Below are 15,030 nucleotides of genomic sequence, written 5' to 3'. Positions count from 1 at the left end.
TAGACCAGGCCCATTGCAAGTTGCTGTACTCTGTCGTCTACTCTAAGCCATCCTAGGTTGTCAAAGTGGGCAGGGGTGAGGTGGGTTCTGGGGTTCAGGTCAAGTAGTGGTCTGACCAGTTTGTTTTGTGATTTTTGTAATTTTGTTTTAAGCGCCTTTGAGGTGCTTTGTTACCATGAGGTGCACGCATAGTCATAGTACCCTTGAATGAGTGCTCCTGCCAGAGTCTTCAGGGTATTCTTGTTTACCAGAGAGGAGATCCGGTACAAGAATCTAGTTTGTTGGTTGACTTTTTTTATTACATTGGATGCCATTTTGTCACAGGAAGATTTGCCTCTAGGATGGAATCCAGGTAGGTAATTTCGTCTTTCCTTGTGACAATATTGTCACCCACTGTAACTGAGAAGCCGTCGGTCTTGCTGAGTTTGTTATTTGAACCGAAGAGAATGGACTCTGTTTTGCCCATGTGTAATGATAGTTTGTTATCAGCGAGCCATATGCAGATTTTGCCTAGTTCCGAGCTGAGGGTTTTTTCAACCTGCAACTTGTTCTTGTCAGAGACCAGCAGGGCTGAGTCGTCCGCAAACAGGAGCAAGTTGCAGTCACAAGCTGACGACATGTCATTTGCATAAATTAGGAACAGTAGCGGTCCTAGTATGCTTCCTTGTGGAACACCACAGCTCACTGTGAGGGTGGGGGATAGAGTACCGTTTACCTCCACCATCTGTTCTCTCCCCTCCAGGTAGGATTGCATCCAGCTCACTGATAAACCATCAAAACCAATTGCTTTTAGCTTGTCCATCAGAATGGAGTGATTGACAGTGTCGAAGGCCTTTTGTAGGTCCAGCATGACCATGCCGCCAGGCACGTTGGAACAGGGGGTGCGGGGGAGCGGCAGCACCCCCTATTGGCAGCTTCAGTTACTGCACAAAAGTAAAAACGGTATTTTTATATACTGTAACATATATATAATATAAGTTATAAGTTTATCCTGCTCAAAGCACTTGACTTCACCATTACACTGACACACTAAATACGTTAATTCTTGTTAGATTGCCCAACTGTATTATTTTCCTCGCTGTGTGAAATACTACAGTTGCGTCTGAGGGGAGTGGCCACTGGCTGCAGACAGTGCTCCCTGCTGTCTCGGGTGTCGGAGAGGAGACGCACAGATGAGAGAGGAGATGAGAATGGATGAATGAAAAACGTTAGGTTATGAATATAACCAAGTTCTGTTAATAGTGGTGACGCTCGGCGTCACTCATGCACTGTCCTCGCACACGTGCACGCGCACTGAATACAATTCCACAATGTACCTTTATCCCAGTATTCGTCTGACCACACCCCTCGTTAGCTTACCTTCATAAGCAGGTGTGTGGCCATCTGCTCTCCTCCTTCCCAAGCTTTCACCACAAGGTGAGATCAAGGGCTGCAGCGGCGTCGGACGCCGAGCGTCACCACTATTAACAGAACTTGGTTATATTCATAACCTAACGTTCTGCATCATAGTGGCTCTCGCTCGGCGTCACTCATGCACAAGGGAGGCCGAGCGAGAGCCATCGGCCGACAAATACACCCCGCTGAAGGCCCCCCACAACCATCAGAACAGGGAGGGCCAAGCCCCCCCGACCCCCCCTAATGGAGGGCACCCCCCCTATTGGAGGTTCCCGGGAGGGCGACGGACCCGACCGTGCGAAGAGGCACTCAAGCAAATCAACGCACAGGGTGAGAAGACCGTGGCCTGACCCCACGACTACACACACGCACAACCCGCATGCCACCCGGGAACGAACGGAGGGAACAACCTCGTTACTGCCCCCAGAATCACGGGGTCAAGGGCAACCCAACCCCGTGGCAAGGCCGTAGCAGTGGAGCGCGAAGGAAGGCCCAGACCCACCAAAGGGACTGGACCCCCTGGAACGGGGGCCTGGAGAAGTCCATGATGCCAGCATCAAGACCCCACCAGGTGGGCACTTAGTGACCCCGCCCCCCACATCGCCAGCGTATTCGGACAAAGGCCCCTCAGCCGAGCGGGCCCTGTCCCCCCAATAGTACACCGCCCGGCACACTGACCCTGCAGTACAGGCAGTCAGCACGGCCGTAATAACAAGGCTTACCACGGAAGCAGGCAGTGCACCGGGGAAAAAACAGGCTGTTAACCCGAGCCTGGAGACTGCGGACGAGACAGGCGCCAGAGGGGTCAGCTGAACACAGGCGCCCCGGCGGAAGGGGCATATGCTGGCGTTGTCGTCACCATGACAAACCTCCCTCAAAGCGAAGGCTGACACAATTGGCAGACGTCACGAACGTGCAGGGGCACACTCAACAGGGCAACCCGGGAGTTGACACTGCACCGACACACCAGAGAACCAACCACCCAGGCATTACCCTATGCGGTGGTCGGTCCCATAACCCCTCAGGAAAAAAACTCCAAAACATACCTGCGGCACCACCGCAGTACCCGTGTTTCAGTTTCCAACAGGGTTATCCCGGGCCTACGGGTCAACGAAAACATTACTTCGGACCGGGCCCGGCGATACGGGGAGCACAGGGTCCCCCGAGGAGGTCAAAGACCACCCCAACAGGCCCCTCTTCGCCACGCGTAAGAGAAGAGCGAAAGAAATGGAGAACCAGCCCCAAGCACCCCGTACTTGGTATTCCCAGGAGGTCACCCAACCAAGTACTAACCAAGACCAACCTGCGTGGCGGTCGAGATCTGACGAGATCGGGCGTGTACAGGTTGGCACGGCCGTAAGCCATTACGACAGTGTAGAATACAATGTACCCAACAAGGGCTCCATAGCGCTTAACCCTGTGACACCCGGACAGACCTGGCATTTTTCCCCCTGAAAAAAACCCAAGTCCCTCAGGGTACCAGAACAGCAGATCTGCATCCCCGGCGGACAACGGGTGCAACTGATCCTGACCAGCGTGACCAGAACCAGTCCCGTGCCCTAACCACGCCGACCTGCCAACTCCAGGAGAAGGGGCAGACATGTGTGTTGATCTTAGACATGAAAAGAAGGCGCCACCCAGACGTTCGGTGCAAACCGCGCCCGGCGGCCCACCCCCAGGGCGTGAAACCCTTCTACGTATGTTCAGATCCATTCCGTCATCATCCCCCTACGACTACTACGACTATGCTTGCACCTCATGGTACCAAAGCACCTCAAAGGCACTAAAAAACAAATTACAAACATCTCAAAACAAGCTAGTCAGACTACTACTTGACCTGACTCCTAGAACCCACCTCACCCCTGCCCACTTTGACAACCTAGGATGGCTTAGAGTAGACGACAGAGTACAGCAACTTGCAATGGGCCTGGTCTACAAGATACACTACGCGACCAAGGTACCCACGTACATGTCAAAATACTTCCCAAAGGTCAGTGAATACCACGATCACAACACCAGAGGGAGCTCCACAAATCATGTAAAACCCAGATTCGGCTCAAACAAGGGACTAAACACGTTTCGCAATTATGCCACATCAATGTGGAACGCCCTGCCTAAAGCTGTAAAGGAATGTGAATCACTACCCACCTTCAAAAACACTCTCAAAAAACACCTACGTGAGACTGCAATTCGAAACTGGCCCCTACAAATGTCCTAACCTAGTTGTACAGTAAATGACCAAGTAAGGCTTTGTCAACATTCCAATGTACAGTGTAAAATGTGTGTGTGTCCCCTACCCAACCCCCCCCCCCCCCCCCCCCCACCTCCAATGTACAGCCCTCACCCAACCCACCCAACCCCACCCCACCAACCTCCTCCAATGTACAGTTTCTACGCCAAATGTATATACACTCCTTTTCTGGACACTTTTGTATCACAAACAGTACTGTATTTGCAAATCTGATATGTCATAAATGTATAGATGTAGCAGTACTGTCTATCTGTATGTCATGTATGTCATATATGTTATGATGAATTGAAAATGGGGGACCCTGGTGGAAACAAGACGAAAGTCTTTCTCTGGTCTGCATCCCCTTAACAATTGTATGTATTGAGATGTACTGTACTGTACCCATTCTGCAATCTGTTAATAAACTTTTCAATCAATCAATCAATCCCCGATATGAACGAGAATCCGTCGACAACCACACAGGTCGTCGGAAGAGGAAAACCCCCATCCCAGTTGCTTTATAAAAACGCTGTTTTAACCCCAAGCAACCAAGGCGCGCCAGTCAGTTGCTTAATGTCCAACAGAACATCCCGAACTAGCACTATGTGTGCGTCGGGTATATCCACATCAATAAATAGGCTATTTAGACCTTTCATTGAATCCCCAAGGCGCCCAGGGGAACGACAAGAGGGGTGAGATGCAACCAACTCCAACTCTTTATAATAATAAAGAAGAAGCATCAACAGTATAAACCCAAACTGCACAGCTGGGAGTAAAAACAGTTTACATTTTTACATCCAGTCACTCCTTTTGTCAAAGAGTATAGACCGAACTTTCCCAGAAGCCTTCCCACATGAGTCGTAGTTATGAAAAAGACATGTCAACTGTGAGTCACATGACCAACTGACTCAAGTTTACACATAAAATCTAGCGTAGCAGACCCGTAAGCCCTACGCTCTAACCCGACACTTTAACACCACAAACCTTACGTAAAAATCTTAACTCACGGAAGCCGTCGCCATAGCAACGTATATGCTATGACGTGGGGAAACCCTGTATACGACTCCTGTTTGTAATAGGAGTCGTGTCAGGACAACCCTCCCCCCCTGCCAAGACGTTGCGCGGCTCGGCCCTGACTGGCTCAGCAGAATGAGAAAAATCCCCTAAACCAATCAAGTGGGAAGGAGGGGTTTATTCGGCACCCCCTCACACAACCCTTTTTCCCTACACACCAAAAACAACTGTAGCATTTTGAGACCTTCGGTAGAATGCCAATGTATAGCATAAGCTAATACAATGCCCGCTACCCACAGACTGTGAACAGGATTTATAACAAAACAAGTCGTGTGTGTGTGAATCCTACACCCGTTTTCTATGTCGTACATAGCAAAAACACTGACAGATAGTAACGGCCAGGCCGTGGAACGCGTGTGTACGAGTATTACTGCAACTAACACAAGTGTTGTGGATCAACATTACTTTGCTCAAGCAACGGAACATACCACCAGCTTCTACCTGCATGTGGAGCGTCAGGCTAATAGAACCTTTCTATGACTGAGTGTATGCTTGCAGACCTTGCTTAATCTCGTAACACAACACGACTCATCTCTCAATGTAATAATGCAGATTCACATTTCGCAACCCCATCATATGTATTGGTGAAGAAACACACAGTTTGTTTGGCCAATAATATAGTCCCCTTTTTAGGGAACTTTTTATTTATTTTTACGGCACAAAATCATGAGGGGGCCGGGGAGGGTGTAGAGGGGACCACAGGGGGAAAAGTCTCTTCAGCGGCGTCTGCCGCCTCGAGCCGCTCGAGTTTTGCCACCCCGAGAAGCCCCGGAGGGACGGTAGTGGATCGGCTGCTGGTCACGTTGTTCCCTACCGTCTCCTCCGGTCGTGGATGGGCCGGCGGCAGCAGAATCGCCGTCTCTCCTCCTGGCCTTCTTGGAGGGGCCAGCAGTGGCGGCGGAGGCAGTGGTAGGCACGGCGGAGGGAGCTCGACGTCGTGGAAGCCTTCTGACTCCACCGGCAAGAACGGGAGGTGGAAAATGGGGCTGGAGCACGGACCGCTCCTCTGCCATCTCTCTGCACGTTGAGGTCATCAGCTGCAGGGCCTTCCCGAATAATCCAGCATCGGAGAGGTCGGCCGTCAGAAGAGGGGCTCTCTTCTTCTCTGGTACTCGAGCCTGCTCCAGCCAAAGGTGGCGCTGGGTCAGGGTGGCCAGGGCGCGCATCTTCCCCGAGGCTATGGCCTGCACCTGGGTAAGATGCAGGACAGCTCCTGCCGCCTGGGTGATCTGATCGCATTTTACCTCGGTCAGACCCGTGCCGCCCGTCATTATCCCCGATACAAATCTAGCCAGATGCGCGATGTTAGAAGCCGCAGCCAGCGACTGTGTACCAGCGATAAATGACTGGTCACCCCAATATGCCAATCGCCTAGCCGATCTTCCATGGAGAACCGGCTTGCATAATGGCTCCCACACCACATCCGGACAGAGGAGAGCGGCCATCGGCCTATCAAGCCGTGGCACGCCCTCTCTCATACCTTTGACCAACCCCGACACCCGCGTAACTGGTACGTAGGCGGGAGTAAGTCCCATGATGTGAGACACCGCCTGGCCCCGACGAACATAGGCCCCCATTGAGGGGAAAAATGGGTAGACAACGTCCACCCCTCTCACCGGGCGACGCTGCCAGAGATGACCTATGAGATCATCGGGGGCAGGAGCAGGCAATGGCTGCGGCAGCGGCACGCCGTTTGCAGCGGCAGCTACCGCCATGAGCTCGGGAAACAAAGCCCGCAGTTCCCCCTGCTGACTTTCCTCCACCGAACCCGCATCCCTCACATGCAGCAAGCTTCGACCGGTTGAGGAGCCACAGTTTGATGTGGCTGATAGCAGGGCATCCTGCCGAAGAGGCCGAGGTTGTTCCCTGACATCCTCGAACAAGGCGCCCCAAGGAGACATTTCTCCCCCCTCCGGTGTTTCCTGGACGGGAGGGATACTCGCCTCCACAGGGCCTTCAAACAAGAATCCGTCCGACTCTTCCATGAAATCCTCAGTTTCCATCGGACATGCAGAGACCGACGCATCCTCGCTGGTCTCCAGCAATTCCCCAAACCCAGGCCGTTCGCGTCTGCAGGCCACCATCTTGCGACGTGACACGGGCAGACACGAAAAGCTTGCGTCGCAAATCCTCCGGAACCAAAAGAACCGGCCGCTCAACAACGGACGATTCCCTGGAACCAGAGGAACCAGAGTCGAGATCAGGCCACCGCCGGGGCGACGGCACCGAAGCACCGGCTCCTCGGAGAGGCAAACTATCCATCGGCTGTCTCCTGGGCTGGGTTGGCAACCATGAAAGTGGCAGCAGCCCCGCACCAGCACGCACGACAGAGGCGGGAATGGAGAACCGCTGGTGAAGAGTGGGTCTACTCTCCGAGGTAGACATTATGACTTAGCTTTTTCTTTTTGAATAGTTATGAGAGAAGAAAAAACTAAGCACAATGTAAACACGTCTCAACTCTTTTCAACTAACAACCCGTCAAGTGGGGATCTACCGAAGGCACTCCTTGTGGTGAAAGCGAGAAGGAGGAGAGCAGATGGCCACACACCTGCTTATGAAGGTAAGCTAACGAGGGGTGTGGTCAGACGAATACTGGGATAAAGGTACATTGTGGAATTTTATTCAGTGCGCGTGCACGTGTGCGAGGACAGTGCATGAGTGACGCCGAGCGAGAGCCACTATGATGCAGAACTTTATTTAACAGATTGCAGAATGGGTACAATACAGTACGGCTCAATACACACAATTAAGGGGATGCAGACCAGAGAAAGATGTTTGTCTTGTTTACATCAGGGTCCCCCATTTTCAATTCATAGTGTTCATAGATGCACAAAAAACCAATTGCGGTGTGAAAATTTGCCGCAAAACATTAATATCTTTGGAACCGTTTGTCTTCAATTGTATCTGAATCGGGAGATGATCTTCTCTCGTCACAATTGAAATTGTATTTCTCCGTTGAGCAAAGGCTGGCTGGCAGTCTCATTGAATAATATACGCACTCCAAAAGTCTATAAACTTGTGCATAACGGAGCAGAGGTCCCCAACCATCGGGTTGCGGACCGATGTAATATAAAACACTTAATTAGCAGTGCATTGATAATACAATTGGTATCAGCTGTGTAACATCTTAATTTAGGTGAGACAGAGTCGTTGTAGGAGATGCATTCAATCTAACATTGAAGCTAAACCATATATAGAAATGTGCAGGCCCGGACTGGCCATCGGGAGCACTGGGAGTTTTCCCGGTGGCCTGGCCTACAAAAAAAATTAAAAAGAAATTATAAAAAAAAAATATATATAATTTTTTTCTATTAGGTAGGGCCCCGGCTCCATTGTTTGAGTTGTCCATTGTTTGAGTTCCAAGATGGCTGCGCCTGTGTTGGCAGCTAGTCATCTGAGCTGGATGTTTGTTTGGTTTGTCCTGTTTGTATGTTCTGTGTTATGTGTAAACAGTGTACAAGCAGTGGCTGTGTATGATCGACATACCTTGCTGAACATACGTGAGACGGTGTTGTGCTCCCTATCCCACCGATCTGAGCAGTGGAATTCCCACTGGGCCCTGCGCAAGGAAATCCCTGGAAACATCTGGACGTCCTCCTGCAGCTGTCCTAGGACTAGGCGGCCCAGAAGACGCGGCAAGCGAGCTGGATCTGCGGTGAAGCGTCGGAGGTTAATCCGTGAGCGCACATCTCTGCCCAGTCGCTGTGCCTTTTCCACGACCTGGGACTCTGGCGTGGGTCTATCCTGCCTCCGGGCCATCCTTCCTGCGTCCCCGTCACAGCTATCGGCCCCCACTCATGTGATCCACCGGCGGCGGCTTACGAGTATGGCCCCGTTGTCTGTGTGTCGGCGTCCTGGAACCCGGCCCGGTTGCCTGCGGCCGCTACCTCGAGCCTCTACGTTCGGCAGAACTGGATCGGACCTCATCAGCTTTGGTTTAATAAACGCTAGATCCATAGCCAACAAATCGTTCTTTTTGAACGACCTCTTCGTCTCAAAGGACTTGGACTACATGCTAATTTCGGAAACCTGGCAAAAAACAGATGATTTTGTCCACCTAAATGAACTGTGCCCACAGAACTGCGCTTATTCCTGTGCCCCGAGGTCCTCCGGCCGAGGGGGTGGACTGGCTGTTGTCCACTGGGACTGTTTCTCCTCACGGAGGGTGAGTTCTGGAACTTATTCATCTTTCGAGGTACTTGTGAATAAAATTGGGCACACAAACCCCTTTCACTGTGTACTGATCTACCGACCCCCTGGGAAAAATAGCTTGTTCCTCGCTGATTTTGGTGACTTTCTAGCGTCCATTATTCGCTTGATTTGATTTGATTTTTGATTTGAAGTCTTTATTTCGAACATGCAATGAATACAACAAACAATACAAAAAGCAAAACAACTCAATCTGCATGTTCGAAAAGGAGTAGGAAGAAGTATACACTTATTTAATCCTACCCCTTTTCCACTACTCAAATGAGTGTACTATTTTAAACATAAAAAAGAAAAAGAAAAAATATATATATATATGCAAAACAAAAAACTATATATGTATAAAATAAAATAGAAAACAAAATAAAAATGTAAACACCCGTGAATATCAAGTCCCTTCCTCATCCCTGTACCTTGTGAACATAATTTCCTTATACATCAGTTTGAATTGTCTCATGTTTGGACATTGCTTTAGCACCACATTTAGACTGTTCCACAGTTTCACTCCACATATCGTGATGCAGTGTTTTCTCATGGTAGTGCGTACGTTTAGCACCTTTAAATTGTGTTCTCCCCTCAGATTACAACCCCCCTCCCTATCAAAGAACAATTCTTGAATGTTTCTTGGAAGTGCATGACTTTTTGCTTTATACATTAATTGTGCCGTTTTAAATTCCACAAGATCATTTAACTTCAATGTCTTTGACTCCAAAAACAATATGTTAGTGTGATCACGATAACCTGCAATGTGAACTATCCTTATGGCCCTTTTTTGGAGTATAAAAAGGACAGGGTCTTGCTGATTGGAGACTTTAATATCCATTTAAACAAGAGCTCTGATAACTTTGCCACTGACTTTTTAAATGTTACAGACTCGTTTAATTTCACCCAGCACATCTCCGATCCGACGCATTGCAAAGGCAACACGTTAGACCTTGTGTTTACGATCGGGTTAAAAGTCAGCAATGTTAGCACAGAGGAGTTATTGGTGTCCGATCACAGCTGTATTTTGTTTAGCCTAGCGTTCGATAATGACTTTGTTCCATTGAAGTGTGTTAAAAGCTCTCGTATTATCAATAGCACAGCTATAGATAGCTTCCTTGCTAGCTATGATAGAAATGTTTTGGTGTCCTCTGTTGATGACGTTGATTGTCTGGTTAACAAATTCAACACACACTGCGCGGCCATTTTAGATGACATAGCGCCCCTAGCAACACGCAGCGTTCGTCTTGTGAACCCCTCCCCCTGGCTTGACAACAACATCTGTGAGCTCAAGCGTAACTGCCGCAGAGCAGAGAGACGCTGGAAAACCTCTCATTTAGAAGTTCATCGGTTATACCTCAAAGAGCTGAGGGCTGAGTTTAATAACTCAGTAAAGTCTGCCAGGGCTACCTATTTCAGTAATTTAATCTCATCCAACAAGCACAATCCAAGAGTATTATTTAAAACCATTAACACACTTGTCAGCCCCCCCCCCCCTACACCAGTGCTGTCAAACGAGGACTGTAACCGCTTTCTTCAATTTTTTGTCACCAAGGTTGCAAACATAATGGCAAACATCACTTCTTCGCTATCCCCCCTTCCCCTCCATCCCAGACCTCAAGCATCCCTGAGCAATTTCTCACCTGTCTCTCTGGATGATCTCACCATCTTAGTCACCTCCATGAAGACCTCCTCGAGCCCCCTAGACATCCTTCCGACATCCATGTTTAAGGACATTTTCTGCTCTGTTGGCCCCAGTCTAGTCACTATCATAAACTCATCCCTAGCCTCTGGTTCTGTCCCAATCTATTTTAAGGAGGCAGTCGTACAGCCACTCCTTAAAAAACCCAACCTAGACCCCACCATCCATAATAATTTCAGACCCATCTCCAAGCTGCCCTTTGCATCAAAGGTGTTAGAAAAGGTTGTAGCCAACCAGCTCACCACCCACATGTCGCAAAATAACATCTGTGACAAATTCCAATCTGGCTTCCGCAAACTCCACTCCACTGAATCTGCCCTTCTCAGAGTATCCAATGATCTCCTGATGTCTGCTGACTCTTGTGAATGCTCTGTTCTGGTCCTGTTAGACCTGAGCGCAGCGTTTGACACGGTCAACCACAACATCCTTTTGGACAGGCTCAGGGAGTGGGTGGGCATCTCTGGGAGCGCTCTAAACTGGTTTGCCTCTTATCTGAGGGAGAGAACGTTCTCGGTGGCTGTGGGTCCTTTTAAATCTGACCCCACCCCCCTCTCATGTGGGGTACCACAGGGATCGGTGCTAGGACCACTCCTCTTTGCCATTTACATGCTTCCCCTAGGCCTCCTCATCAATAAATTCACCGGCATTAAATATCACTGCTAGGCAGACGACATACAACTACTCTGCTCTTTTAATTATACCCGACAACTTGGAGAAACTCAGCCTTCTCCAGGAGTGCATGCTCGGCATTGAGAGCTGGATGGGGAGTAACTTCCTCCAGTTAAATGCAAATAAAACGGAGGTGCTGATTGTAGCAGCTGAAAAGACTGCAGCTAGAGTGGTCACTCACTTGGGGTCCCTTAAAGACAACATACGTCCCCACCTGAGAAACCTGGGTGTTGTCTTTGACCAGGCCATGAACCTAGACAAACATGTCAAAACACTCACACGCACCTGGGCCCTCATTCATCAATGTGTGCGTAGAACATGTTCTATTTCCACGCGTAAGCACGGCATGTAGAACCAGTGTACGCACAGGGAAGTCGGGATTCATCACACGTGCGTACGCAGGCTCTACGCACACCTGTCATGATGAATATGACTTTGATCCTACGTTTGAGCTTGTGCACTGTTTTAAGTATTTGCATACAAGAAACGCCCCAATTAACCATATACGGTAATGGAATACACCCATGAAATGTGGAAAAATGGACTAAGCCGAGGGAAGCGTGTCATGAGACAGGCTGACAGACGTATACACTTACGGTGATGTCGGATATGATATCTATTAACCATTGCTGCCTGGGCAGCGCAAACACTAATAAATACCGCGCTGGAATATGACTGCCTTTTCCCGTGTTGTTTGATTAATACCCAGGGATTAAAGTTATCCTCAATTTTATTCCAAATCGCGATGGATCTCCCGTAAATTTTCTACCTGCTGCATATGATTTCTAGAGGCATACTACAATCTATTTTGATGTCAGTATTGGGTAGCCTATATAAACAATAATACGAGAGCATATACAAGAACAATGAATCTCACTGCATGTATGATGTAGCCTGCCTTTCAATACATGAACTTGAATTCCATCATGTTTGTGTGCGGGACTCACAAGGCTGTTGTCACAATGGGTGGTACCGGTACAGTAATAATAACAGTCCACACAATATCATGCGATCCATGCCATAGCCTATGTTCTATCAGGACATGATCTGTGACGACAAATGTTCTAGAATGTTTGATTAAGATATCATACTCTGACAGCATGCCTATGATCAACAAAAACGCGAACTTGAATCCCATCATATACATAGTCTGTCCACTATCTGGTGTCATTGCAATGCGTTTTCTATTCTTTCTTATACAGTAAAAAGGGGGAAGAACACTATATTCATATGACTTGTATTCTGCTTACAGCTTCGAAATTCCACTTGTTTCGTTTAACGTAAAGCCTTTTAAATATAATCAAAACGTTCCCGTGTTTCTGCCGCTGCGGTCTGTGCGCAAAATAATAACGAGTTGAGCTTTATGATTTATGATGAATTGAAAATGGGGGACCCTGATGTAAACAAGACGAAAGTCTTTCTCTGGTCTGCATCCCCAATTAACAATTGTATGTACTGAGCTGTACTGTACTGTACCCATTCTGCAATCTGTTAATAAACTTTTCAATCAATCAATCAATCAAGCTACGCGGAGCGCAGTCAGTCAGTAGCCTACACCCCGTATATTCCGATAACGCTATATAAACCATGCTGCATTCATTCTGAGAGAAAGATCTATTATTCCAAATGCTATTTATAGGGTTTTGACCATAATTACACTACTGTTGCTATTTTACAATGAACTATAATGAATTACGCTCCGCCAGTGTTATTATGCACAGAAGCTCATTTCCTTGTTGTAATAATATATTCTACCACTGGGCGTCAGGTAAGTGTGCTCTGACCTGTGCGTAGACGTAAGAGTTGGAGAACTATCTGACTCTCTCTCCCTCACGCGGATCACACACACAATGGAGCCGTGCTGCCGCTTGTGATTGGTGGAGGCGGGACCAGGCGATACAACTGATTGACAGCGGAGGCGGCGAATGGAATGGCAGATGGCACTCAGATGCAGAATAACAGCCAGGCAATGCGCTAGGTAGTGAGGGACTCGGGAGAGATACAGTAGAGCAAAAGTCAATTAACGTTGATGTCAAGATGGACAGTGGAAGAAAGAGAAAGAGTGGAGGAGAGAGGGATAAAACAAAGAAAAAGAAAGGCCCTTACAAGAGATTCTGCTAAATCTAAATTTATCAAATGTTTTCTTGCACCAAGGTCAAGGAACCAGCAGGTTAGTCAGTGATAAAAATAAACATGTGGATGTTAGCTAGCTAACGTTACCATAAGAAATGATGTAAACATCATGATCAAAACCGCAAAAAGAAATTTCATCAACGACAAAACTGAGGAAAACAAAAACAAACCCCGCGAACTTTGGAAATTACTCAATAATCAACTAGGCTGCAGTAAAAAACGTAAAACCAGATTTTCAAACATAAACATAAAGACGGACAACACGCTCATCACAGACAAGCTGGATGTAGCCAATTACTTAAACATCTTCTTTACAAACATAGCCACAACACTGGTAAACAAACTACCCTTTTACTCATTATGGGGTAGAACACATAGTAGCATACTACAAAAACCTAGGGGTCCACAAAGACGACTTCAAACTTGAAATGGTAACAACCGATGAGGTACTAAAAAAATTGAGCACCCTCCAACCTAACAAGGCCACTGGCCATGACAACATCCCCTCCAAATTCCTCAGAGACGCAGCAGCCGCCATCACCCCAGTCATCACACACATAATACACCTCTCTATAAAACAGGGACACGTCCCCAAGGACTTCAAAATTGCGAGAGTGACCCCTCTGCACAAAAAGGGCAGCAAATTAGACCCAGGCAACTACCGCCCTGTTTCTATTCTTACCTCCATCTCGAAAGTCATGGAGAAAATAGGCTACGAACAGGTCGAAAAGTACCTGGCGGAAAAAATCTAATCTACGAATTCCAATCTGGCTTCAGAACGTCCCACTCCACTGACACATGCCTCCTCTATTTGAACGACCACATCAAACAAGAGGTGGACGCGGGCAAATACTGCGGCATGGTCATGCTGGACCTACAAAAGGCCTTCGACACTGTCAATCGCTCCATTCTGATTGACAAGCTAAAAGCAATTGGTTTTGATAGCTTATCAGTGAGCTGGATGCAATCATACCTGGAGGGGAGAGAACAGATGGTAGAGGTAAACTGTACTCTATCCCCCCCCCTCACAGTGAGCTGTGGTGTTCCACAAGGAAGGATACTAGGACCGCTACTCTTCCTAATTTATGCAAACGACATGTCGTCAGCCTGTGACTGCAACTTGTTCCTGTTTGCGGACGACTCAGCCCTGCTGGTCTCTGACAAGAACAAGTTGCAGGTTGAAAAAACCCTCAGCTCGGAACTAGGCAAAATCTGCATATGGCTCGCTGATAACAAACTATCATTACACATGGGCAAAACAGAGTCCATTCTCTTCGGTTCAAATAACAAACTCAGCAAGACCGACGGCTTCTCAGTTGCAGTGGGTGACAATATTGTCACAAGGAAAGACGAAATTACCTACCTAGAGGCAAATCTTTCCTGTGACAAAATGGCATCCAATGTAATAAAAAAATTCAACCAACGAACTAGATTCTTGTACCGGATCTCCTCTCTGGTAAACAAGAATACCCTGAAGACTCTGGCAGGAGCACTCATTCAAGGGTACTACGACTATGCGTGCTCCTCATGGTACCAAAGCACCTCAAAGGCGCTTAAAACAGAATTACAAACATCACAAAACAAACTGGTCAGACTACTACTTGACCTTACCCCCAGAACCCACCTCACCCCTGCCCAC

This window comes from Notolepis coatsorum, assembly GCF_963971535.1.
Source record: "Notolepis coatsorum genome assembly, chromosome: 3".
In the NCBI taxonomy this organism is placed as follows: Eukaryota; Metazoa; Chordata; class Actinopteri; order Aulopiformes; family Paralepididae; genus Notolepis; species Notolepis coatsorum.
Note: the sequence above shows the minus strand (reverse complement) of the source record.